The 26465-nt window shown below is 44.7% G+C and overlaps 1 long non-coding RNA gene across 1 annotated transcript in view; it reads left to right on the top strand.

The window, feature by feature from the left end:
* LOC142818498 (uncharacterized) overlaps positions 1-26126 on the top strand; it is a 30705-nt gene extending 4579 nt beyond the window's left edge. The window contains exon 3 of the long non-coding RNA XR_012895990.1: positions 19823-26126. This is a non-coding gene — a long non-coding RNA (uncharacterized LOC142818498). The remainder of the gene's footprint in view (positions 1-19822) is intronic.
* Positions 26127-26465: the final 339 nt, after the last annotated feature.

Here is a 26465-nt window from a genome sequence, read left to right as displayed (position 1 = left end):
TTGATTTAGGTGGAGCCCATCCTTCCTGTTTAGGTTCCCCCTATACCAAAAGTTTTCCTAGTTCCTAATATATCTAAATCTCTCCTCTTTACACCATCATCTTATCCACACATTGAGACTCTGAAGCTCTACCTGCCTATCTGGCCCTGCACATGGAACTGGAAGCATTTCAGAGAATGCTACCATACAGCATTCTGGATTTCAAACTCTTTTCTGGCAGCCTAAATTTGGCCTCCCGAATTTTTCTCCTACTCCATGACCGCTGGCTGCTCCTCAGCACTACACATAAGTCTATCTAGATGTCTCGAGAGATCCTCAACCTTCACATCAAGCAGGCAAGTCACCATATGGTTCTCCATCACAAACCCAGCTATCTATATTTCTAATGATCAAATCTCCTTTTACTAACACCTGCCTTTTCCTAATTACTGGAGTTCCCTTTCCCGTAAAGGTATCCTCAGTGCAAGAGGATACCACACCATCATCTGAAAGGAGGGTCCCAACTATGGGAAGGTTTCCCTCTGCTCAAGTTGACTGTTCTCCTTCCCTGAGCCTTTCATCCTCCTTAACAGCACAGAGGCTGTCTGACTGGAGGTGGGACAGTTCTACTGTGTCCCAGAAAGCCTCATCAACATATCTTTCTGCCTCCTTTAGGTTCTCCAGTTCAGCCACCCTGGCCTCCATAGCCCATACATGGTCTCTGAGGGCCAGAAGCTCTTTACACAGAATGCATACTTATACCATCTGTGCATATGGTGATTATATGTGCTTCATTGGATGCAGTAAACAGGATAGTCCCCACTCTTTTTTGTTTAAATCAGGTAGATTTGGTTTTAGCTTAGTTTAAAAGTTTTAAAGAATGTCAAGTGTACCTCACCCCTTCCAACTCCCCCTCCAAACTTCCTCAGAAAACTTATTGTTAGCTGTCTCATTCGCAAAGTTGTGCCATTCCTTTAGAATCTAAAATCTGAAGGTTTATTAAAAAAGAAAGAAAGAAAAGGTTGAGAGTAGACTTGTTAAAGGAAATAAAATTACATACACCAATCACAAAGATCCTGGTGCAGTTGTGCACTAGGTGTGTGGGTTACACAGTCTCTTAGCAGATATGGAATAAACTGCTATCTTACAAGTCTCTGGAATACATCCTTTGTTAGGATGGATTATCAATCCTTCTGGACCCTTTCTTCATAGCAAAGATGCTTTTGAAATGATGAGTTGGATTGAAGACCAAGATGGAGGCACCCCTGGACCCTTTTTATAATCTGGCCCATGTGGAAGGAATGCCATTGTTCTCACTGTGTGAAAGTACCTCCCAAAATGGAGTTTGTAGCATGATCAAATCACTTGCCTTTTTAGGCAAATCCGTTTTAGGCAAGCAGCCATGGCATACCTGATTGACTGCAGGTTTACAGCAGAATTCCTCATATGTATATTGGCAAGACTTAAGATTCATTGTCTTTCTAATACTACTATTCACTTGACTGCATAAGCGTTCACTAGACACCTCACTTGGCCCACAAAACTTGGGGCAAACACAGAACAGTGAGTGCAACAAAAAGCTGCATGTTCTCATCAAAACTCCAACTCCATAGGAATCAAAATGAGAATTGCCAGCACAGCTCAGCTGGAGGGCAGGGGGTTAGTCCCAACTTTTGAAAACAGAGCCACCTGCCTCTATGCAAATAAAACTGATTCTCTTCCCACATAGATTATTTAACCATGTCATGCTAGCGAGGCAGCATGGCAGACCTTTCCCCTGGCACCCTTCCACACATCCTAGGCCAGCCTTCCCTTCTCCAACAAAGAGGTGCATCCCTGACTGTCCAAAATGTTTTGCCATGCTCTTTTAGAAATAGATCCTCTAGTAATTCCATCTTTACCTAAGACCTCAGTTCAGGAAGGCACTTAAGTGGAAGCCTAACATTAAGCATATGAAGGATTCATAGATTCCAAAGCCAGAAGTGATGACACTTTCTGTGGGGAAAACAACCCATCAGAAAATTTCAGACCAGCTCTATTTTTCCCATTACTGTGGTGCTCTTGGAACAGAAGCAAAATGTTTGTTGTCATTTTGAATAAGATATGTAGGTATTTAACTCTGCTCATGGGAGTGTTTTGAATTGTGGCTCCGATCCTGCAAATGTGTCATTTTAATCAAGCAAGCAGTTCCACTGAAGTCAATCGAGCTGCCAGTGTGCATGAAGTTTTCTGCATTCAGGATTTGCCCAATAGAGCTTTCTGTGCGAAGTTCTCTCTCTTTTTTTTTTTTTTTTTTTTTTTTTTTTGTAAATGCACCAAGTTTAGACAAAGCCACTCTGAGAATTCACCCAGAACCAGAGGTGAAAGTAACTTAAAATTTCTTACAGATACTGTCCTGTTGTAACCCAGATCCCTGTCAGGTCCTTTTATAACTTCCTGCTGGGTTTTGCCACAGCTCAGCCAGCTTTGCCAGTGCTACACACCAGGGCACACCCATTTACTTTCACCTTTGCCAGAACTCCATTGTTTGTCTGTAGCTAAAGCCCCTTTTCAAGTCCTCCAAAGTGTAGGAGGGCCTACTGGGTGAGCAGATATTTTTCCACCTTAGGCACTGGGTAGATCCATTTTCTTCAACTTGTTTTATGCATTTCAGCATGGAAACACAATATTTAACTAAATTAGAAATGTCAGGTTCATGCTGTACACAGCAGCTTTCTATCCAAGCCAGTCTCCCTGGAACAGAACATGACTTGGAAAGCAGAAAAAGCAGCCAATTTATTACCTGGCTCTAACCAACTGTGAGCAATGTGCAGAAAATCAGGGGGTGCACTGAGGCTGAAAGTAATTGATCTGTTCAAGTGGTGCTGGGTGCAAAGAGGAGGACACAGTGGATTAAATCATCTTTGCTTTTATGATAAGTGATTTGTTTTCATCATCTTCTTTCTCGTTAAGGTGCCTGGCATCTAACAAAAGGAGCAACATCAAGGCTTGTGTGCTCAGAAATTGGCTGACTTTTTTAACCTTTGCACAACATTCTTTCTACATATTTCTAACCTCACCCCATTCTGAGGCCTCCAGGAAACTTTAATTGCTAAAGGTAGATAGGTTCTACCCAGACCCACTATTTATTGTTATCAACAGTCCCAGATTCACTTAGCGGATGGTCTGGCATTTGGATTACCAAGGATCTACTCTTAGTGCTACAACTGGCCTGCAAGGTGATCTTAAGAAAGTCTTGGCATCAATCTCATGCCTCAGTTTCCCCACTTGTAAAATGGGGATGATACTAAGCTCCTGAAAAGTGCTTAGAGATGGACTGATGGACAGCTTTAGATTGCAGCTAGATATTCTTATTATTCAGCTTTTATGCCCCACAGTTGGGAACATTTGCAGGGTTAGCGCCAATACTAGCAGATTAGATTTTCATATGGTAAGTCCTAACCAACCAAGACAAGCCCAGAGAGGCTTTTGCCCTTTTTAAATAATTAAAAGGACCAGTTCTAGAACAGAAACATTTTCATACTAAGTTTCTAAGGGGTAGTTCTTGGAAAGTTAAAATATTGACAGCTGGCAGGCTTGGGCCCTTTTAGACTTAAACAAAGACTTCTTCAGCTCCTTAAAGCAAAAAAAGTAAAATAGCCTCGAAGAACAGAATCTGGAATAACAGGGGAAGATCAGCCAGTTTAATGGGTATCACATGAATGATGTTGATTTGTGCAAGAGCAGCCCAAGGCCAGCTGCGGCAGCTGGCGCCCCCGCCTGCACAGCCGTCAATGGCCGTGATGTAATCATGAGGTGCCCCGGCATCCTGTGACTTCATCATGGTGCACCCGGGCCAGCGGCGCCCTAAACAACTGCCTAGTTTGCCTAGGCTCACGGGCCGCCCCTGGATTTGTGTCATCACTCGAAGGCTGGGTTTAAACTGGCAGAGAAAATTGATGCAAGATAAGCAACTCCAGCGACATGAATTGTGTAGCTGGAGTTGATGTACCTCGCACCAATTTTGTGGGGTAGCCTCACAGTGGGAGGTCGATGGGAGAAATGCTTCTGTCGACTTCCCTTACTCTTTGGAGCAGCACTCTTAGCATTCAATTTAGCGGGTCTTTACTAGACCCACCAAATCTAACCTGGAGGATAGATCACCTGAGCATTGATCGTCCAGCAAGGAGAGACATGGTCTAATTCTTTGACTGGCTAGAGTGTGGGAACATATCCTTGATAGGCCTAATATAATATAGTGAGAGGAGGAGCAGAGTTTCTGGCATGGACATGAAATAAAATGAATTCCAGAAATGCAGGGCTGTGATGGACCTTGAGAGAACATCAAGTCCTGCATTCAGGCAGGACAAAATAAAATATAGTCATAAACCATCCCTGTCAGGTGTTTGCCCACCCTGTTCTTAAAAACCTCCAGTGATGGGGATTCCACAACCTCCCTTTGGAAGCCTATCTCGGAGTTTAACTATCCTTACAGTTAGATGTTTTTCTCTAATATTTAATCCCCCTTGCTGCAGATTTAGCCCATTATTTCTTGTTTTACCTCTGGGCACATGGAGAACAACTGAGGTTTATTCTGTTTTTTTCAACCTTTTTTCATAGGTCAGATTTTCTAAACTGTTCATAATTTTTGTTGCTCTCCATTTTATCTATCTACATATAACCTGAAGCATGGCACTCAGAATTGGGCACCATACTCCAGATGAGTCCTCACCGATGTCAAGCAGTGTGTGACAGTTACCTCCCTGTGGTTCATCTACATCCCTCCCTATCCCAAATTATATGTGCTTATTTTGCAACTGCATCCAATTTTTGACTCATGCATGGTCTGATCAACTCAATAACCACCAGATCCTTTTCAGCACTGCCAACACCTCTCCATTTTGTAACTGTGTTTGTTTTTCCTTTCCTTATGCCTGCTTTGTACGTGTCTTTAGGAAATTACATTGGTCAAGATACATACAAAGCTTGAGAAACAGATACTTACAGATTATGTCTACTCTGCCCCTCTGTTGCACAAAAAATATGCAAATGAGGTGAAGCGTGGAATATTGCGGCACCTCATTTGCATAATTAATTAGGCTCAATTTTTGTGAAAAACCGCCCTTTTGCATAAGTGCCATTCTTCCTCTTTTTTGGGGGAAGAACGGCTCTTGCGCAAAAGACTCTTGCACAAAAATGCAGTCTAATTAATTATGCAAATGAGGTGCAGTGATAATCCATGCTTTGCCTCATTTGCATATTTTTTGTGCAAGAAGGGGGAGTGTAGATATAGCTACAGAGTTGTATTCTCATCTTCTCTGAAGCTGTTTTGCAGGAGTGATAATACAGAGCACTGTAACTGCAGTAAATCTTTGAGCAAAAATGGGCTTTAAATAGCTCCTGAATCTCTGAATGAGCACAGCTGACCTCAAGCACAATTTAAAATTACTTTAAACATAGTCACAGCTTCAACCATGACCATATCAAGTAGCTCAATTAGCTTTCTATTTCTGCTCTTAAATCTGATCTGATCCCAACACTGTCATCTCCAGCAGCCATAGTACTTCTGTTTTATTTCGGGCCACAGCACTTAACATCCTATTAAATTACATACACCTGAATCTCAGGTAAACTGATCTCTGCTGTCATGCTCCAGGTTGTGGATAGCACTTTCAGTGGAATTATATGCCCTCTTACTCTAAGACACATGTAAAATGTTATAAGGAGAGGATACATGGCATTCTAGTCTTAAAAAAAAAAAAAAAGATGGACAGGCAGTATAAAAACCAAACAACTCATGGCTATTATGGCAGTAACTGCTTGGTGAATGCCTGGCCATGATAGTCCAGGGTGAATTACAAAGTTGTTCTGTGCTTGAAGGAAAAGAGAGGTCATTTAATCGGTGCTGTTATCAGTTATATCAGTGATGTTATCAGTTATATCAGTTATATTATGGTCCCAGCTAAGCATAGAGATCACTTACACATGCACTATACAAACACCTGATAAGAGACATCGCTGCTCCAAATAACTTGCAAGGCTATGAAATAAGAAGGTTCATTATTGCTAGAAGGTGAAATGAAAAACAGAGAGACTGAGGATATGTCTACACTAGCTTGCTAATTCGAGCTAGGTAGGCAAATCAGGCAATTCCTCATGGAATGAGGTATAACAGTTAATCCGAATGAAGGATTTAGTTCGGATTAACTTTAAACTGCCGTGTGTAGCCACGGGCAGTTCGTTCGAACTAAGGGGATTTAAAAATGGTGGCCGGACAGGAACATGCAAATAAAGCCCAGGATATTTAAATCCCAGGCTTCATTTGCAACTCCAGTTGCCTGATTTGCCTACCTAGCTCAAATTAACGAACTAATGTAGACATACCCTAAGTGATTTGCCCAAGGTTGCACATGCACATGAGGCGTTTGTAGCAGAGTGCAAAACTGAATGCAGCTCCCCTGACCACTGGCACTGACAGGGGAACTGTCATGGCTACAGCCGTAGCTTCACACATTTATCTATCACTTAGTGTAAATCAGAAATGGTCTGCATTTCCCATTATACGGCATCAAGCCATTTCCTATGCTTAGCAGCAAGTTGGTCACTGTAGGAGAAGAAAGGATATTTATTCACTGTCCTGTTTACTTGGCACATTGACCACTTGTCCAAATGCCTGTGTTCGTTCTTCCCATCCACACAGAGTCCTTGTGGGTTTTGGGTAGACTTTTGAAAAATAACAAGTAATCTCAGATGATTCAAATCTGGGATGCCTCACCTTGTGCACTTTCAAGGGATCTGATTTTTCAGCAAGTGGTGGGTGTCTAACCAAAAATAGATGCAGTTCAAATCACTGACTTCTGAAAATATTGGACCTCGTGCAAAACAAATGCATTCATATATTCAGACTGAGTCTCGTGGGCTATTTGTATAGCCTGAAGGCTTAATCAATAAGACAGGAATACAAATTCAGATCTTTTTTAGTTTGAAGTCTTTACCTTGGGCTCAAAGCTGCAACTGAGTTAAAATGTAGCTTTCTAGTGAGTAGGACAGGGATGCTTTAATGGAAATGTGGATAGGAGGGTGACAGAGAGAGAAGTAACTCTGGGTATGTCTACACTACCACCCTAGTTCGAACTACGGTGGTAATGTAGGCAACCGGAGTTGCAAATGAAGCCCGGGATTTGAATTTCCCGGGCTTCATTTGCATCTCGCTGGGCACCACCATTTTTAAATGTCCGCTAGTGCAGACTCCGTGCCGCGCGGCTACACGCGGCATGGACTAGGTAGCTCGGACTAGGCATCCTAGTCCGAACTACCGTTACTCCTCGTTTCAGGAAGCCTAGTCATTTAAAAATGGCGGCGCCAGGCGAGATGCAAATGAAGCCCGGGAAGTCCCGGGCTTCATTTGCAACTCCGGTTGCCTACATTACCACCCTAGTTCGAACTAGGTTGGTAGTGTAGACATACCCTCAGAGAAGAGAAATATAAAGTTCATTAATGGTTTTATCAGTGAGATGAATATATTGTCTCATTGATCTCCTGTTTATCTTGATTGCCTGCTGCATACTTTTTACAAGGTTGGCTGCATCACTGTAGTGTCACTGTCATGGTAATGAAATGAAAGCTACAAGCCTAGGGGAAGCCAAGCAACTCAGGTAGCCTTCTTCAGTGTGATGCATGATGACTTTTGTGATCATTCGTAGCCTTGGATGGTGGTGGAAGGAAGGACTATTAAAATATTTAAAATGAGGACAGGTTATGGCATAGTTTGCTCTGTCATGTTTTGGAGTGCAGGAGGAATAATAATAATAGAGTTTTGACCCTTTAAAATTCTTTCTGCCTTGCAAGGGGAGTTCCTGTAAAGAAAAGATCATCCCTTCCTGCTAGACAGAAGGCATTTTAATGTGCCATGATTCTGTTTACATCAAGAAAGGGCAAAAGGATGCAAAACCATGAATTGCTAGACAAAATTCTCCACTTCAGTCCACTTCAGTCTCCATCGCATATGCCACAACTGTTCTGGTGTAAGGGAGAATAGCATCTGAGATATGGTCCTCAAGTAGTCAGTTGAGATCCAAAGTGCAGCATGCAATGGCAGATGGAATTTTAGGGCAAGGCTACATTTGAAATGCTGCATCAGCACAAGCTGCACAGATGCAGTGGTGCTGCTGTAATTCTTTAACGACATTTTATGGAGATGGGCATGGTACTATCCCATTGCCAGGGTAAATCCATCTTCCTGAGATGTGGTAGCTGTTAATGGGAGAAGCTTTCCTGCCACCATAGTGCTGTCAGCACCAAGGATAGGGTTGGTATAACCACAGCACTTAGGGTGTGGATTTTTCATGTAAATCTGTAATGTAAGCCAGGTTGTAAGGGACACGTGGAGCATGGGGATTGCATCCCTGACTGTCTTGGCTAGTAGCCATTGATGATCTATTATCCATGCACTTGATTCAATCATTTTTGAACACAGTTATGCTTTTGTCCTTCACAACATCCCCTGACGTTGAGTTCCACAGGCTGTGTCATATAAAGAGTGTAGTTTCCCTTTAAATGTTTACCTGGTCTTTCTTTAACAGAAATAAGGCTGGCAAAATTATGTCAAGTCCTGCAGTTACTAATGAATGCCATAGGAAGGAAAAGGGGAAAATTGGAAAACAGGTTGGGCAAATGGCTGGATTTCACAATATTATTTTAAGATCTCCACTTTCGTGCCAGGCATCTAAACTGATCAAACTGGCTTTAAATTGCATAAGCGCCTGTCACTCTCTAATCTCAAAACGCACAAAATATGCAGCTCTGATCATTTAGATGAGCAGTGTTATTGTGCTATTAATGAAGCATTCCTTTTATATAGATAGCACATTATATGAAAGGTCCTCTAAAGCATAATCATTTTTCTGGAACCCCTTCTGCTTATTATTTTGATGAATAATTAGAATGTTCTCTCTTCTAAATTGTCTGCAGTCAGTCACCTTAGATTATGGACTACTCAAGAATCTGAATACTGTTTGCAGCTTTCCTCCCTAATCTGGTTTTCAATCTCAGCGCTAATGGTGCTTTCAACAATTCTCCTTCCACTGCCCCAGTTGCAATTACTCTTGGGAAATTTTTTGTTCCTGCTAATCACTTGCCTAAACTGCTCCTTTTAACAGCTTAACATCATCATGGCTCCCCCTCTCAGAAGCCAGACAGCATGAAAAAGTGATGTACCGTTTAAGATTTTTTAAAGGGATCTGTAAAAACCAGCTAACAATGTCTTTCTTCAGCCCCTTTGGTTTTCATACACAGTGACTTAGTCAGTGGCCCAGATAAAAATGTTTTATCTTTCAAATCCCCCATTGTACACAATACTGAACATCACCTCCTCAGAGGGATTACTGATTCTGCAGGCAGCCAACATGGGTGGTCTTTTCCACCTTTGAAGTCACTGGCCACAGTTTCTGTGATTCTGTTGTCTTTACTCGAATATCAGAACAAAACAGATGCACACAACACAGCTAAGCTTGAAACTACTTTCATATACTCTGAAGTATCAGTCCTATTAAAAGTCTTCAAAATGATTTATCCTAATGCCTGTCTTTGGGGCAGGAGGTATGGTAACATGATGAATTTCAAATCAGACCTCCCCAGGACTCTGTCATTTTCCAAAGAGATTTTCATTTTAAGGAAGGACAGTGGCAAAAAAGAAAAAAAAAGTGTAAAGCTTATATAGAAAATCTGACAGCTCAATGTATCCTAGCTTCCAATTCTTAGTATCTGCAGAGCATATAGTGGCAACATGGTAAACAACCAGAGGAGACAGAGTTAGCGTACTTAGACTTGCAAGCATCCTGCAGCAGCTAGGTGGTTTGATCCTTAAGGTGTGTTTAAGGATCAGTAGAATAATACATGGTCCAGTGAATCCTCATAATCTGATTAAACTAGTTTATAGGAATGCACCAGCAGAGTGATGGCAGAAGAATCTAGCGATTCAAAATCATCCACATCTTTTAGGTGTAGAAATCTTGCAAGCACAGGCTGTCTTCTTCAAGTTCCATCAGTCTCTCATGAGAACCAGGAAATGAGTCTCCTTTTGGTATTTCAGTATTTCCTCTGGGAAATACAGTGGTACATTGTGGCTATGGGGTTGGTGGAAGATATTCAGAAAAGAAAAAGTTAACTAAATGTTATTGATCCTCCAGGAAATTTTGGTTTGAGTCTGGGATAAAAGCTTGAGGGTTTCTCATTATATTTGTGCTGGTTCAACCATCTCTTTTATTAACCATCTTCCCCCATTTTATGGACAATAGTTGCTGGATATGGCTGTTGCGTCCTTCCTGCAGCCTAGCAAACACTCACCACAGCCTGGTTTCTTGCACCTTTCTTCCACCCAAAATATGTTTGTGAGTCACATGGAACTTCTCCATTGCCATCACTCTGCTGGTGCATTGTGGAGCTTGCTCTGTTAGGAATGGGGGCAGGCCAGGGACCATGTCTTCCCGTATGTTTGTTCAGCACCTTACGCAACGTCAGAGTCCTACTATTCTGAGTCCCTTCTTCCCACGGCTGACTATAGCTTTTGGGATTCCTCTCTTCTAAATCTGAAACAGTATCAACCACAGATGCCTACACCCTTCATTGCTGGATGTATTCATGGCCCCATTGACCGAGGCTCTGCACAAACATTGAGACAGAGAAAGCCTCTGCGGTAAAGAGTTTAGAGGCCAACTAAATTTGCCAGACAAAAGGCAGGAGGTGAAATAAAGGCCCAGAGAGGGAAGTGACTTGCCCAAGGTGACTCAACAGGCTCGTGGCACAGCTGGGAATAGAACTCAGGTATCATAGGCTAATACCTGAGCCAGTGGATTGTGCTCCTGGGAAGGTCTGCTGATGGAGGAGAAGAGGGCAAAGGGAACAACTGTCCCAGGATTGGACAGGATAAACAAAAATAAATCTGAGACTAGGGTTTTTGATTTCAAAAGGGCTAACTTTAGTAAATTAAGGAAATTAGTTAGGGAAGTTGATTGGACTAAAGAAATTATGGATCTTAAAGTGGAGGAGGCCTGGAATTATTTTAAGTTAAAGTTGCAGAAGCTGTCAGAAGCCTGTATCCCTAGAAAAGGGAAAACATTTATAGGCAGGTGTGTTAGACCAAGCTGGATGATCAAGCATCTCAGAGAGGTGATTATGAAAAAACAGAAAGCATATAAGGAGTGGAAAATGGGAGGGATCAGTAAAGAAAGCTACCTTATTGAGGCTAGAGCATGTAGGGATAAAGTGAGAAAGGCTAAAAGTCAGGTAGAGTTGGACCTTGCAAAGGGAATTAAAACCAATAGTAAAAGGTTTTATAGCCATATAAATAGGAAAAAAACAACAAAAAAAGAAGTAGGACCACTAATTACTAAGGATGGAGTGGAGGTTAAGGATAATCTAGGAATAGCCCAATATTTGAACAAATACTTTGCTTCAGTTTTTAATGAGGCTAATGAAGAGCTTAGGGATAATGGTAAGTTAGCAAATGGGACTAAAGTTAAGGAGGTAGATATTACCATATCCGAGGTAAAAGCCAAACTTGAACAGCTTAATGGGAGTAAATCGGGGGGCCCAGATGGTCTTCATCCAAGAATGTTAAAGGAACTGGCACATGAACTTGCAAGTCCATTAGCAAAATTTTTTAATAAATCTCTAAACTCAGGGGTTGTACCATTTGACTGGAGAATTGCTAATATAGTTCCAATTTTTAAGAAAGGGAAAAAAGCGACCCGGGTAACTATAGGCCTGTTAGTTTGACATCTGTAGTATGTAAGATCCTGGAAAAAAATTTGAAGGAGAAAGTAGTTAGAGACATTGAAGCTAATGGCAATTGGGACAAATTACAACATGGTTTTACAAAAGGCAGATCGTGCGAAACCAACCTGATCTCCTTTTTTGAGAAAGTAACAGATTTTTAGATAAAGGAAATGCAGTGGATCTAATCTACCTCGACTTTAGTAAGGCATTTGATACAGTACCACATGGGGAATTATTGGTTAAATTGGAAAAGATAGGGATTAATATGAAAGTTGAGATAATATGAAAGTTGGATAAGCAACTGGTTAAAGGGGAGACTACAGCGGGTCATACTGAAAGGTGAACTGTCAGGTTGGAGGAAGGTTACTAGTGGAATTCCTCAGGGATCAGTTTTGGGGCCAATTTTATTTAATCTTTTTATTGCTGATCTTGGCATCAAAAGTGGAAGTGTCCTAATAAAATTTGCGGATGACACAAAGTTGGGAGCTATTGCCAATTCAGAAAAGGATCGGAATATCATACAGGAAGATCTGGATGATCTTGTAAATTGGAGTGATAGCAATAGGATGAAATTTAATAGTGAGAAGTGTAAGGTTATGCATTTAGGGATTAATAACAAAAATTTTAGTTATAAGCTGGGGACACATCAGTTGGAAGTAACGGAGGAGGAGAAGGACCTCGGAGTCCTGGTTGATTATAGAATGACTATGAGCTGCCATTGTGACATGGCCGTGAAAAAGGCTAATACGAGCTTGGGATGTATTAGGCGAGGTATTTCCAGTAGGGATAAGGAGGTGTTAGTGCCATTATACAAGGCATTGGTGAGACCCCATTTGGAATACTGTGTGCAGTTCTGGTCTCCCATGTTTAAGAAGGATGAATTCAAACTGGAACAGGTACAAAGAAAGGCCACTAGGATGATCCGAGGAATGGAAAACCTGTCTTATGAAGGGAGACTCAAGGAGCTTAGCATGTTTACCTTAACCAAAAGAAGGCTGAGGGGGGACATGATTGCACTTTTTAAATATATTAGAGGGATAAATACCAGGGAGGGAGAGGAATTATTTAAGTTTAATACCAATGTGGACACAAGAACAAATGGATATAAGCTGGCTAGTAGGAAGTTTAGACTTGAGATTAAACGAAGGTTTCTAACCATTAGAGGAGTGAGGTTCTGGAACGGCCTTCCAAGGGAAGTAGTGGGGGCAAAAGATCTATCTGGTTTCAAGATTAAACTAGATGGGTTTATGAAGGGGATGGTTTGATGAGATAACATGATCTTGGTAACTAATTGACCATTCATTATCAGTGGGAAATAGGTCAATGGAGGGATGATAGGAATTACTATAGAGAACTTACTGGGTGTCTGGCTGATGAGTCTTGCTCACATGCTCAGGGTTTAGCTGATCGCCATATTTGGGGTCGGGAAGGAATTTTTCTCCAGGGTAGATTGGCAGAAGCCCTGGAGGTTTTTTGCCTTCCTCTGTAGCATGCCTTCCTCACAGCTGGAGGATTCTCTGCATCTTGGGGTCTTCCAAGTATTTGAAGGCTTCAATATCTGAGATGTAGATGAGAGGATTATTCTAGGAGGGGTGGGTGAGATTTTGTGGCCTGCACTGTGCAGTGGGTCAGACTAGATGATCATAATGGTCCCTTCTGACATTAAAGTCTATGAGTCTATGAGTCTATGATTCAAAAGGGGCATGATGGTGAGTGGCCAGAACCCTGAGCCCTTTAAATCCTAATTGGGGTGACTCTCAGGGCTAGCTATGGAAGGGCAGTGTGGTGAGCTCCAGCTAGCACTGGGGACTGAATGCCCTGGTACCACCCTTTCCACTGGTGGACCTGCCTATTCCTGGAGCATGATGTTGCGCTCTACCCCCACTCCAGGAGGCAGAAAAAGCTGTATGCTCACCTGCTCCTGGGAAAGGAATGTGGCAAAGAGCCCCTGTTAGAAGGGTGGGTATGAGAGGGGCTGAACACAGAGCTGAACCAATGATAAATATCCTCACTCCCCTACTGTGTTCTAAGATTATTAACCAAGTCTGTACCATCCAGGTCTGTTCTTCTCATTTGGATTTATAAATTCTACTCCCTAATAGCACAGAGATGCTCCCCCAGGAGAGCATTGTGAGGTGATTATTGCTTGGCATGCAGGTGGCCAGAATCACTTGGTGTTTGATCTCCCTTTTTACCTGAGGCATGCTATCATCTCCTGAATCATACCTGCTGTATTTGATTGCTTCAGCACCTCAGCAATCCTAATAGGGGTGACTCTCAGGGCTAGCTATCACTAGCCTTCATCAAATGGTGCCACTCCCTTTGGCTGTGTTTTTGTTCCTTGCCCCTTCTGCTATCTTTAGCAATAGGTTCCTTAACTGCTGTCGCACTGTGAAAAAAAAAGTGGCTAGAGGGCAACTTGTTCTGTATATATCTTTCAAATTTCAACCTTTCTTCTCTCAGTGCAGGGTGAGCTAAGAAAACATTTGTGCATGGGGAAGTGAGCCAATATGCTTTATTGTGCATCCAACTTAAACCACCTTCCAAACCTTCCCAGCCTGACTCTTGGCAGTGGGCTGCCTGTCTTTCCTTGTCCTGAATGATTAGGGCCAGACAGTTCCGTCTCAGTTCTAAACAGCCAATAGTTGAAGGAGCCAGGAGTAAATGTGAGTTCCTCTACAGAAGCTAGCATTCTCACCCACATTAAATTGCAAATAAGAATAAGCCTAACAGTACCAGAAAGCTTATCACTATCCTACCTGGAACCAGCCAAATCACAATGTGCCAGGAGGATGGAAAATAATGTGAAGTCCCCTCTGATTGGGGTGCAAGGGTTCAGAATGGCAATATTCTGTCATGAAAGCCAATTCCACAGGCTAGGGTGGTCACCAAACATGTGGCACTGAGGAAGGGCTTGGGAGTGCATCTGATCTGTCCATAGATAGAAATGAGAAAATGGTGTAAGGACAAGATTATGGCTTATTGTCCTCGCCTACCTAGGGAAAGGAGGGAATATAAGGCACTCTTAGTGTGCATTATGTGCATTGAAGGTGGGTGGGTGAATGGGTGACTCCACCTCACCCAAACTCACTAGTCAGTGCAGCTGAACTGACAGTATTTTGCCATTGGTACAGACCAGAAGTAGGTTACCCATCCCCTGAAATCAGTGAGCAGCTGAGACAGAACTGGGACTTGGATGATCTCCTGTTGGTCTTTCTATGTAAGATGTTTCAATGACCTCCACTACTGTAGTATTTGAATGCCTCATAATCCCTAATGTCTCACCCAGATCTCTCAGTCAGGGCAGTGCTAGTACAGATGAGGTCCAGCAAGGCAAAGTGAATTGCTCAAAGAAAACCAGGTCTGTGGCAGAACCCTAAGCTCCAACTAGCCTCTTGGACATCCTTCCTTCCCTTCTGGTTTGCTCCTCAGGCAGCACAGCTATAGAATCATAGAACACTAGAACTGGAAGAGACCTCAAGAGGTCATTGAGTCCAGTCCTCTGTCCTCAGGGCAGGCCCCAGTACCATCTAGACCATCCCTGATAGATGTCTGTCTAACCTGCTCTTAAATATCTCCAGAGATGGAGATTCGACAACTTCCTTAGGCAACTTATTCCAGTATTTGACCACCCTGACAGGTAGGACATTTTTTCTACTGTCAAAACTAAGCCTCCCTTGCTGCAGTTTAAGCCCATTGCTTCTGTCCTATTCTCAGAGGCCAAGGAGAACAAGTTTTGTCTCTTCTCCTTGTGACACCCTTTAGATGCTATCATGTCCCCTCTCTGTCTTCTCCTTTCCAAATTAAACAAGCCCAATTCTTTCAGTCTTCCTTCATAGGTCATATTCTCTGGATCCGTGGTCCCCAACCCGGTGCCCGCAGGCGCTATGGTACCCGCCGGGCCCTTTAAATGCGCCCGCGGAGCAATCTGGGCTGGCCCCGCCCCCAGGAGTGTGGCAGGTGCCAGCCCCAGGCGCATGGCCGGCCCCGACCCCGGGTGCGCCGCACGTGCCGGTGCCGACCCTGACCCCCGCCCCTGGGTGCGCAGCGCGTGCCCTGGCCCTGGCCCCGGCCCCCGCACATGCCCTTGCTGGCCCTGGCGCCGGCCTTGGCCTTGCCCCTGGGGGTGCCACGCGTGCCCTTGCCAGCCCTGGCCCTAGCACTGGCCTTGGCCCCACCCCCGGTGGCGCCGCGCCAGCCCTGGCCCTGGCCCTGACCCCACCCCGGCCCCGGGGGCGCTGCGCAGAACCTGGGCAGCCCCTGCCCGGGATCGCAACACATGCCGGTGCTGACCTTGGGTGTGCGGCGCATGCTTGGCCCCACCCCCAGTCACGTGGCCTGTGAGCGGCCCCGCCCCTAGGCGCCCGGCAGCCCCAAAACGTTGGGGACCACTGCTCTAGACCTTTAATCATTCTTGTTGCTCTTCTCCGGACCTTCTCCAATTTCTCCACATCTTTCTTGAAATGCAGTGCCCAGAATTGGACACAATACTCCAATTGAGGCCTAATCAGTGCAGAGTAGAGCAGAAGAATGACTTCTCGAGTCTTGCTCACAACACTCCTGTTAATGTATCCCAGAATCATGTTTGCTTTTTTGCAACAACGTCACACTGCTGACTCATATTTAGCTTTATAACCCCTAAATCCCTTTTTGCAGTACTTCCTAAACAGTCAATTTCCAGTCTGTATGTGTGAAACGGATTGTTCCATCATAAGTGGAGTACTTTGCATTTGTCCTTATTAAACTTCATCCTGTTTACCTCAGACCGTTTATTCGGTTTGTCCACATCATTTTGAATGATGACCCTATGAATTAAGACCATATAAGCTATTCTGTAAGTGGCCAAGCCAGCCATTAACAAGTAGAATAGGGAGAGTCCTGGAGCCTCCTCTCCAATAGCACCTGTCCCGTAAATTTTGTTAGATTGGATGAATTGAAATCTATATCTAAAATATCGTTGGTTTAGATTATGTAAATCCCAATTGCCTGAGGTTTGGCAATAGCCAGAACCAGTGTCCTAGCTGAGGCTCCAATACTGAATGGAATTAGTGGCAAAAAGCTGGAATTTAAAAACAATGTTCAGTCAAGAGGTTGCAAAGGGTGCAAAAGCTCTCCCATGGCCCCCCAAGTAAGTATGCTCCAGCCAGCCATTGGAAGACAGGAGCGGTGCACTGCCTGAGTCTCTCTCCCCCATGTGTTGGCCAGCTGGGGGAAGGCTGGGGCTGATTTCCCCACTTAATTGGGGTGCATTCACACCCTTGCAGTCCACATATACAAAAAGAGCACCTCCCACAGAAATTCCTGCATACGGGCCTAATGTTCCTCAAATAAAGTTAATTATTAAAAAAAAGTGTCCAGTTGTACTCTGTTAATACATTGAGAGGTTTGGACATAAACATACCTGTGGAAATTTTTCTGTTGTAATCCCCAGAATTAACAATAGGTTTATGTAATAGACTAGGCATGAATGAAAAACTATATGACTATATTTTATTTCTCTAGCATGGTCACAGTGACCTGATCCTCATTGGTTGTAACAGGCTGTTGGTCCAAGGCCATGCAAGTAAACAGAGAACTTTTCCCATTAAGCAAGTATAATTTTCAATCAAGCTCTTAATGGAACAATGTTATTTTGCTGTCTATACCTGGGCATCATTGCAAACAGAAAGATTTACTATTGGCTGAAAGCCAGGAGGTTCATGGACTATTTATTATAGTGCTATTGCATATGTGTGTTCTTAGTGAATGAAAAACTTTTTTGTTTTGTTTTTGGCATTCTGGCCTGATACCATTATGTCTCAGTTGCTGCTCCTGCTTCTAACATAACACAGCATATCCTGCTGGTTAGGATCAAAGGAGTAGGGAAACCTCATTAAAGTTGAATCCCAAGTAGTAATTAAGTATCTATAGTTGCACCACAAATTATGACACAATTTATTTTTGGTATGTATTATGTTCAGTGGTATTATCCTTTGAACTTCTATACATCTAGGCTATGTCTACACTGGCGTGTTCTCATGCAAAAACCCTTTTGCGGAAGAGTTCTTGTGCAAAACCTCTTCCAGAAGAGAGTGTCTGCACTGGGCATGTGCTTGTGTGCAAGAGATGTGCTTTTGCACAAGAGCATGCATGCCAGTGTAGATGCTCTCATGTGCAAGAAAGCTCTGATGGCCATTTTAACCATAGGACTTTTTGTGCAAGAAATTCATCTTGCCTGTCTACACTGGCCTCTTGTGCAAGAACAGTTGTGCAAAATGGCTTATTCCTGAGTGGGAGTGTCAGAGTTCTGGTGCAAGAAGCACTGATTTCATACATTAGAATGTCAGTTTACTTGCACAAGAACATGTAGCCAGTGTAGACAGGCAGCACGTTTTTGCACAAGAGCGGCCACTTTTGTGCAAGATCGCGCCAGTGTAGACACAGCCCTAGTGAATGAAGCTGAGTATGCACTAAGGCCAGATCTACACTAGACTTGGCAGCTCAGCTTAAGGTACCCAACTCCATGTCATAGAATATATAGTAGAAGTCAGCTCACCTTGGGTATGTCTACGCTACCACCCTAGTTCGAATTAGGGTGGTAATGTAGGCAACCGGAGTTGCAAATGAAACCCGGGATTTGAATTTCCTGGGCTTCATTTGCTTATTGCCGGGTGCTGCCATTTTTAAATGTCCGCACGGACTAAGTAGTTCGGATTAGGCTTCCTATTCCAAACTACCATTACTCCTCATTACTTCTCGTTCCATGAAGACATAGGAAGCCTAATCTGAACTACCTAGTCTGTGCCGCATGTAGCTGCGCGGCACGGAGTCCGCACTAGCGGACATTTAAAAATGGCGGCGCCCGGCAATATGCAAATGAAGCCCGGGAAATTCAAATCCCGGGCTTCATTTGCAACTCCGGTTGCCTACATTACCATCCTAGTTCAAACTAGGGTGGTAGTGTAGACATATCCCTTAAGATGAACATTGCACTGTCCCTACTGCTTGAGGTCGACAGGAACAAACCCTCCCATTGGCTTCCCTTATTCCTCACAAAAACAGGAGAACTGGATACAGGAAGGGTCTGCGCTCTGAGTGTGATTTATCAAATCTTAACTAGACACACTTAATCAAACTCTGGAAGATCAGTTGCAGTAGTGTTGCTCTTCCAGGGATAGAAAACATGGCCTAAGACAGTGGTCCCCAACCTGTGGAGGTTGCCGGGTGCCAGGGGGCGTGGCCGTTCGCCCGCCGGGCGCCAGGGGGCGGGGCCCCCCCATAGCCACGCGTCCCCCCCATAGCCACGCCTGGGGCTGGGGCCCCCCGCCCCTCCTCCAAGTGCCCAGGGCCACCTCCAAGGGCCGCGCGCCCGGGGCCCGGCACCCCCCCCAAGCGCTGGGGGCCGGGGCCGGCGCCCCCCCTCCTCCAAGTGCCCGGGGCCAGTGCCCCCCCCAAGCGCCGCGCGCCCGGGACCGGCGCCCCCTCCCCCCCAATCTCCGTGCGCCCGGGGCCAGCACTCCCCCTCCTCCAAGCGCCCGGGGCCGGGGCCGGCGCTCCCTCCCCCCCCAAGCGCCGCGTGCCCGGGGCCGGCGCTCCCTCCCCCCCCAAGCGCCGCGCGCCCGTGGCCGGCGCCCCCCCTCCCCCAAGTGCCGCGTGCCCGGGGCCAGCGCCCTCCCGTCCCCCAAGCGCCGCGCGCCCGGGGCCGGCGCCCCCCCAAGCGCCCGGGGCCGCGCCCCCCTGGGGCCGGCACTCACCATGCGCCTGGAGCCGGCTCCGGCACTGTGCATGCGCCACGTGCCCAGGGCCAGGCCAGCCCCGAGCACGTGGCAGGCGCACACGAATGCCCCCGTGGGCACTGTGTTGGGGACCACGGGCCTAAGAGAATAATTCTGTTCTCAGGTCTATACACTGGCTATTTCCAAGACCAATATCCTCCTTTACCAACAGAAGCAGGAGCTGCTTGACTTCAGTGAGAGTTCTGAGTATGTCTGGAGAGCAGTTTACACAGTCCAAATCCATGTGTTGGTCTGAGAAAGGAATTTTGCCCTTCAACAACTAATTTCATTGTAAATGCTAGTATTATTAAATACCACTCTTTCTCTCACCACAGGTACCAAGTAGAAAGAATTGATCAAGTGTCATGAAGATTCCTTGTTTTGTTAAGAATGTGCGTGCAGAGAAACATACATAGAAGGAATCACTTGTATACACTGATTGCCTGTATCAGTGATGTTGCTTTTCTTGAAAGATAAACTTGGCTTTAATGTTAAAAGACTAAAAGGAGTAAAATGAGAGCCTCATCAAGCTGTCTTCAGTTTGTGGTTTCACTGCAATGCTGCAAAGGTTAACATTAGTATATTCTTAGAAAGAATCTAATCTGCAGATCCAATCTCCTCTTGCATCTTGTTATATTTCAGAACTGCTCTAAATTAACTAGATGGCCTTTGAAACTGGACCAGGACAAAATCCTGGCTACACAATTTTGGTAACATTCAGGGACTATCCCAGACATTGTGACTCAGGCTTATCTGTATGTATTAATGAGAGAAGGAAATAAATGTTCCTCATATCTAGCACATTTCAGGGCTGAGATGCTTCCAAATAGCACATGTAAGTTCCCATAGTCCATGGATGGGCAGACATACTGCCACACCAGTTGGACCCAATGAGGATTTTAACGAATGAAGAGATCTAGGTGGAGTAAATAAGCAAGAAAGAAGGTTATCAGAGGAGATCGCAAAGAAAGATTCCTGATGGAACAGGAAAGATCGCAAGGAAAGGTTGCAAAGAAAAATTACTGATGGCCAGGAACTTCAGCTGTGACATAGGTCAATTATTGGAGGTTTTGGATAGGGAAGGAAGTGACAAGACGTGTTAAACTCTAAAAAAAGAGTAATCCAGGAAAGAAGATGGGATGAGGTTGGTAGAAGAGAGAGAGAATAATTAAAGGCAAAGATGGATACATGTTTTTTATAAACTTCAGCTAAGTATCTGAACTTTTCTACACTGACCTGACATCCTGAGCCTTTTGAGATTTCCCAAACACTAGCAACCCATTCCATCGTTGCATGTAATGTTATTTTGGCCTTGTGTGTTACAGTGTCACACCATGACTTCCCTGAGCACAGTGGCGCTAAAATAGGCAGGGATGGACTATTCATTTATAATTTAGTCAGTGAATGATCTTTTGGCAAACCAGAAAGGGGAATGCTGTGGACAAAAAAGCAAAGACTTGGGATCTGAAGAATCCATCCACTGTTCTTCTTTTAACTGAAGGGTCACCCACTAGATCACTCTTTGAATTGTGGTTGTGACTGCTGTGAAAGTCAGCAGGGCAAGGTCTGTAGGTTGTCCTTGAGCAATGGGATGCCTTTCATTATAAAACAGTTTACTGACTTCTTAGGGTAGAATCCCAGAAGTGTTTGAACCCTGTCTCTGGAGATGCTGCCAGTCAAGATGTCATATGTTGAAAGAAAGAACTGATACCTACTTTTTCTGGCAGACTGTGTTAAGATATCCTCAGCAAAGGATTATTATTATTTATGTATTTATTTATTTATATTTTTATTACACACAAAGGATTATTACTACTAGTTAGAAATGTTTGCTATGGTGTAGGAAGTGTTTCATTTCAGAATCATCTGTCTGAATCCATTCAAGTCCACAGTTAGGGAACAAAAGGCATGGAACATAGCGGATAGTCTCAGTTCAGTTACCACATTACTAGTGTCCTCACTACAGCCAACACCTTTTTCTATTTCTTTTCGGTCTTTTCTTTTTCCTTGACCCTTGTCATCAGTCTCTTCTGTGACCTAGGGTTGGCTGGGCATGGGGACTGACCAGTACTCTTATCCTATAGTGTTCCCCTTGGTCCCTATGGCTATGTCTAGACTGCAAGCCTCTTTCGAAAGAGGCTTTTTCGAAAGATACTTTCGAAAAAGCCTCTTTCGAAAGAGAGCATCTAGACTGCACACGAAACTTTCGAAAAAGCAAGCCGTAGCAAGTGAGTCTGGATGCTCTCTTTCTAAAAAGCCCTGTTTGCTTTCAAGAACGCCTTTTTTCGAAAGAGCACTTTCAAAAAAAGGCGTTCTTCCTCGTGGAATTAGGTCTACCGCCGTCGAAAGAAAAGCCGCGTTCTTTCGATTTAATTTCGAAAGAACGTGGCTGCAGTCTAGACGCAGGTGAAGTTTTTTCGAAAAAAGGCTACTTTTTTCGAAAAAAAACCCTGAGTCTGGACACAGCCTATACTGTCACTGAAGAAGACCCTCATGATACAGGTCCCATGTATTTGTGGGTCTCTTGTCCTGGCAAGTGGGTGGGGGTGAGGGTAGATGGGAGCCATAGGGAACTCACTGTAGCTGCCAGTAGCCACAGTGGGTTCCTGTAGCTCCCAGCAGTTCTGGTGAGTTCCCCACAGCTCCCAGTCCCCATGGTGAGCCAGGAGTCACCAAGGCTGCCAGCATTCCTGAATTTCAACATTCATGATAGATGCAAGAACAGTGAATGAAGAGGGTTTCCTATACTGTTCAGCAAAGAAGACTTATGTCTTCATGGTTTTTCATGCAACACAAAGTACATATAGTAGTAGTATAATTTTTGGATATTATAATTAAGCCCAGAGGCTCAATTTAGATTAGGGCTCCATTCTGCCAAGAGATGGATATGTCTTGAGTAAGAGAGAGTCCCTGCCCCAAATTGCTCACAGTCTAAACAAACAAGGTAGAATCATTATTTTACAGATGGAGAAGGGAGGAACAGGAACAACTGATTAGCCAAAGATCATCCAGGACATCTGCAGCAGAGGCAGATGCTGAACCCAGCTTTCCCATGTTCCAGTTCAATACCTGGGCCATTTCTTCCTTTTCAAATGTAGATATTGATTTCTTTCTTCTTGCACATGTGCATGGAGCTACTCGGATACTACAGTGATGGAGTAAGATGAAGTGGGAATGTTCTTACTTTTTTGTAAGAATACTGTGTCTGCACCTCAGTTTCCTTTATGCATTGCACCAGGGACAAGACTGTGTGATCATGGCAGAGATCCTTACTAGGCAGGTGACATTGGGCCCAGATAATGGCTGGATGCTCTGTAACCTGGCAACTAATGGGTGGGGCCCATCCTCTGCTAGAAACCAGAGGGTTTTGATTTGTTAGAGAACAAAGAGAACGGTGGTGTCCAGGTGATCATTTTGCCAGGGAAAGAGACAAAGGATGGAGGAGGGACAACTGGGGGGCATGACTAAGGGTGGAGTGCTGGAAGCTGGTCAGTCTCCTGGGTCTCCCCTAGATGGATTTTTCTAAAACTTCCTGTTTCCATGCTAACAGGATCTTTTCTATGCTGTGTTTCAGACAACTAATCCCATTCAAGTAGACTCACTGCAGGGAGCTCATGGGGTGAACAGGTTTTCTGGACTCTCCAAGGTCAGACTCAGGAGATACTGAAGCCAAGGAGGGCTGTCCTACTGTTCTCTGAGGGGTGTCACGTTACAAGAGAGGCCTGTCTGAACTTCATTCAGAGCCATTCCAGAGTCTGTTCTTTCTTGACATGGAGTACATCTCATGGGTGATGGCATCAAGCCATACTCTTCAGTTCCGTGGTGGGCTGGTGTCTGCCGATGGACACGTGTTACTAAAATAATGGTCAGCATCACAATGTGAGGCAGCACAGTGCAAAGAGTTCCTTTGGCTGCTATCTTTCTATGCTAGGCACATCGTGTGTTGTCCTCTCGGCTGACAGAAGAACAACACTTATTAAAGTATTATAATAACAGGTCTAAGGCTTTGTTATATTCTCCGGCTAAGGAACACTGAATTATACTTATATAGTACTCAAATTAATTTCTTCCACTGGGAAGAATCCATCAAATGCTGGGAGAGGAGAGGTTGTTTTTAAAATGTAATAAATAAGTAGATTCTACTTCTGGCTAATTAACCTCTGATCTCTTTTTTTGTTGCTTAGACAAGGTAGGCTTGCAGCTGGTGTGTGTAGTGATGCTGATGTTGTATAAAATAAAAGGATGGAGGAGAGAGGACCATGGTGGAAAAGAAATGATTGTGCTGTGGAAATGTTTACTTTAATGTGTCATTAAAGTCAGTCCTTCTGCCCAGCTGCTGATTGTGAGATGTCAATTGAGGGTGCATACAGTTGACACTCTTCTCTTTTGCTTTTCCTTACTATCCTTTATGCCCAGAGCCTTTTTTTATTAGGAGTGAGTAATATTGCAAACAAGGAGAGATCCTTACTAGGCATGTGCAAAGACCAGTGTTACATCTGGAGAAGGCTGAAGTATATCTAATAATGGCCTTTCCCAGCCTACAACCTTTGGGTATGTCTATACTACACACTTATTTCGAAATAAGCTATTTTGGAATAATAACTCCTGAAATAGCTATCTTGAAATAGTGTGTCCATGCTACAAATGCCCACTGAAATTACATAAAGCTATGTCAAAATAGTGTGTCCACACTGCAGCTACGTCTAGACTGCAAGCCTCTTTTGAAAGGTTTTTTTAAAAGTATATTTCAAAAAAGCTTCTTTCAAAAAAGAACATCTAGACAAGAAGATTTTTCGAAAAAGCCCTGTTTTCATGCAATAGCGCCTTTTTTCGAAAGATGATGTTTGAAAAAAGGCGTTATTCCTCATAAAATGAGGTTTACCACAGTCGACAAAACTGCCGCGTTCTTTTGATTTACTATCAACAACAGAACACGGCGGTAGTCTAGAAGCAGGTACAGTTTTTTTAAAAAAAGGTCACTTTGTTTGAAAAAACCCAGTAGTCTAGACACACCCTGATTGGAGGTTGAATCACATTTAAAGCCCCCCAGAAGCACTCCAGGCAGGGCATGAGATCAGCAGTCACTTCCTGGAGCTGTTGCCTGAGGCTATCTGAGGCTCGTGCTTAAAGTGGCTCCTCTCCACATCCATGTATCAGACTCTTCACCTTTGCCTACTTTCTTTAGGGACAGCAAACGCTTCTCACTGTCTGCTCTGGTTGTGCTCGTGGACAACACAGCACTTCTGCCATGGAGCCAGGCTTTCTGCAAAGCAATTGCCAGCTCTTAGACCTCTGGCCGCACCTCCTGGTGCAGTTCCTGCAGGCTGCCCACATGGCACTGCAGGACCAGGATGAGCAGTTCGCTCTGGGGCACTTTCTCACCTTTCTCCATGTGCTGCTCATGCAGCACAGCCCCTCCCACTCACCCTGCACACCATGCACTGTCACTTCTGGTGCCAGGACAACAGTTTAGACTGGTGGGACTGGATCATCATGGATGGAGTGGTGAGATGACCAGCAATGGCTGGTCATTGCCATTTGGAAGCTCACCATGCCAGACTGCTACCACTCTGTTGGAAATCAGTTGAGGATGAGGAGATCGATGACTGGGGCCGTGCTCATGCAGGAATAGCATTCTCGGGCTATTATCGCAGGATGGTGGTGAACCACTGGAAAGGGGTTCGCTAGGAAAGGGGGGAGGTGGACTTTCTCTTCCTGGAGGATTTGCAGTTCCGCTTTCACAAAGCCCTGCTGTAGTAAGGCATTTAGGCTTGGGGAACTCCCGAGGGCTCTGGCAATCCTGTGATTCTCTGCCATCCTGTTGTGCAAGGTCATCATCCTAGGCAAGGTGGACCCCATCATCACCAGCTTTGTCACCCTGGGCTTCCCAAACTGCAGGGGGGCTATTGGCAGTACTCACATCCCCATACGGGCCCCCAATCACCAGGCCTCTAATTACATCAACCAGAAGTGGTAATTTTCAATAGTGCTGCAGGCCTTCATGGACACTGAGACCGATTCACCAACATCAGCATCGGGTGGTTGAGAAAGGCACATGATGCCCACATCTTTAGGAAATCCAATCTTTTCCAGAAGATGTTGGCTGGCAGTTTTTTCCCCAACTGCACCATCAGGATTAAGGATGTGGACATGCCTATCTGTATCATGGGTGATGCTGCCTACCCTGTGCTCCCCTAGCTAATGAAGCCCTACACAGGACACCTGGACCCAGTGAAAGAATACTTCAACACTTCAACACCAAGCTCAGCAAGGATCTCACCATGGTGGAGGGCACCTTCGGCCTTTTAAAGGGGAGGCTCCATTGTCTCCTCACCTGCCTGGACCTCAGCAAATGGAATGTCCTCCAGGTGGTGGTGGCCTGCTATGTCCTACACAACCTGTGCAAGAATAAGGATGGGTGCAGAGGCCGAGCAGATGGCCAGGGCCTTTGAACAAGCACACACTGCTGCCATCCGGCAAGCCCTTTAGGGGGCTGTGCACATCCCGGAGGCCCTGAGAGAGAGTTTCAGAACAGATCAGCTGTGGTATTGTCCCCTGGGCCTCCCAACAAGGAGTCTCTGCATTGTTCCTCTGTGCCTTTCCTATCCCACCCTCCCTTCCCCATCCTCCCTTCGCACTTTCCCCTTTCCCCTTCAGACCAAATAAAGCAGACATTTTGTTTTGGAACAAGAAACTCTTTGTGGTATTTATTTTGGGTAAATATAACTGGGGAAAGAACCTGAAGGGAGGGATGGAGGTGGAAGAGGGAGTAGTAGCTCAGGGATGGGTCTGGAACTGGCTCCTGCCTTGGGTGGTCCCACTGCCTTTTCTGTGGGGCCATTGGTGGCCATGAGGGGGACTAGAAGGAGAAGTGGGGTGGGAGACAGGAGCAGATGGGGGGGACTTGGGAAAGAGTAGGTGTGGGAGGATGGCTGCTGGACCACTCATTAGCAGCAACCAGGTGGTTAACAATGCTGC

The sequence above is a fragment of the Pelodiscus sinensis genome, chromosome 15, assembly GCF_049634645.1.
Source record: "Pelodiscus sinensis isolate JC-2024 chromosome 15, ASM4963464v1, whole genome shotgun sequence".
Lineage (NCBI taxonomy): Eukaryota > Metazoa > Chordata > Testudines > Trionychidae > Pelodiscus > Pelodiscus sinensis.
Note: the sequence above shows the minus strand (reverse complement) of the source record. Positions and strands in the feature narration are given on the sequence as shown.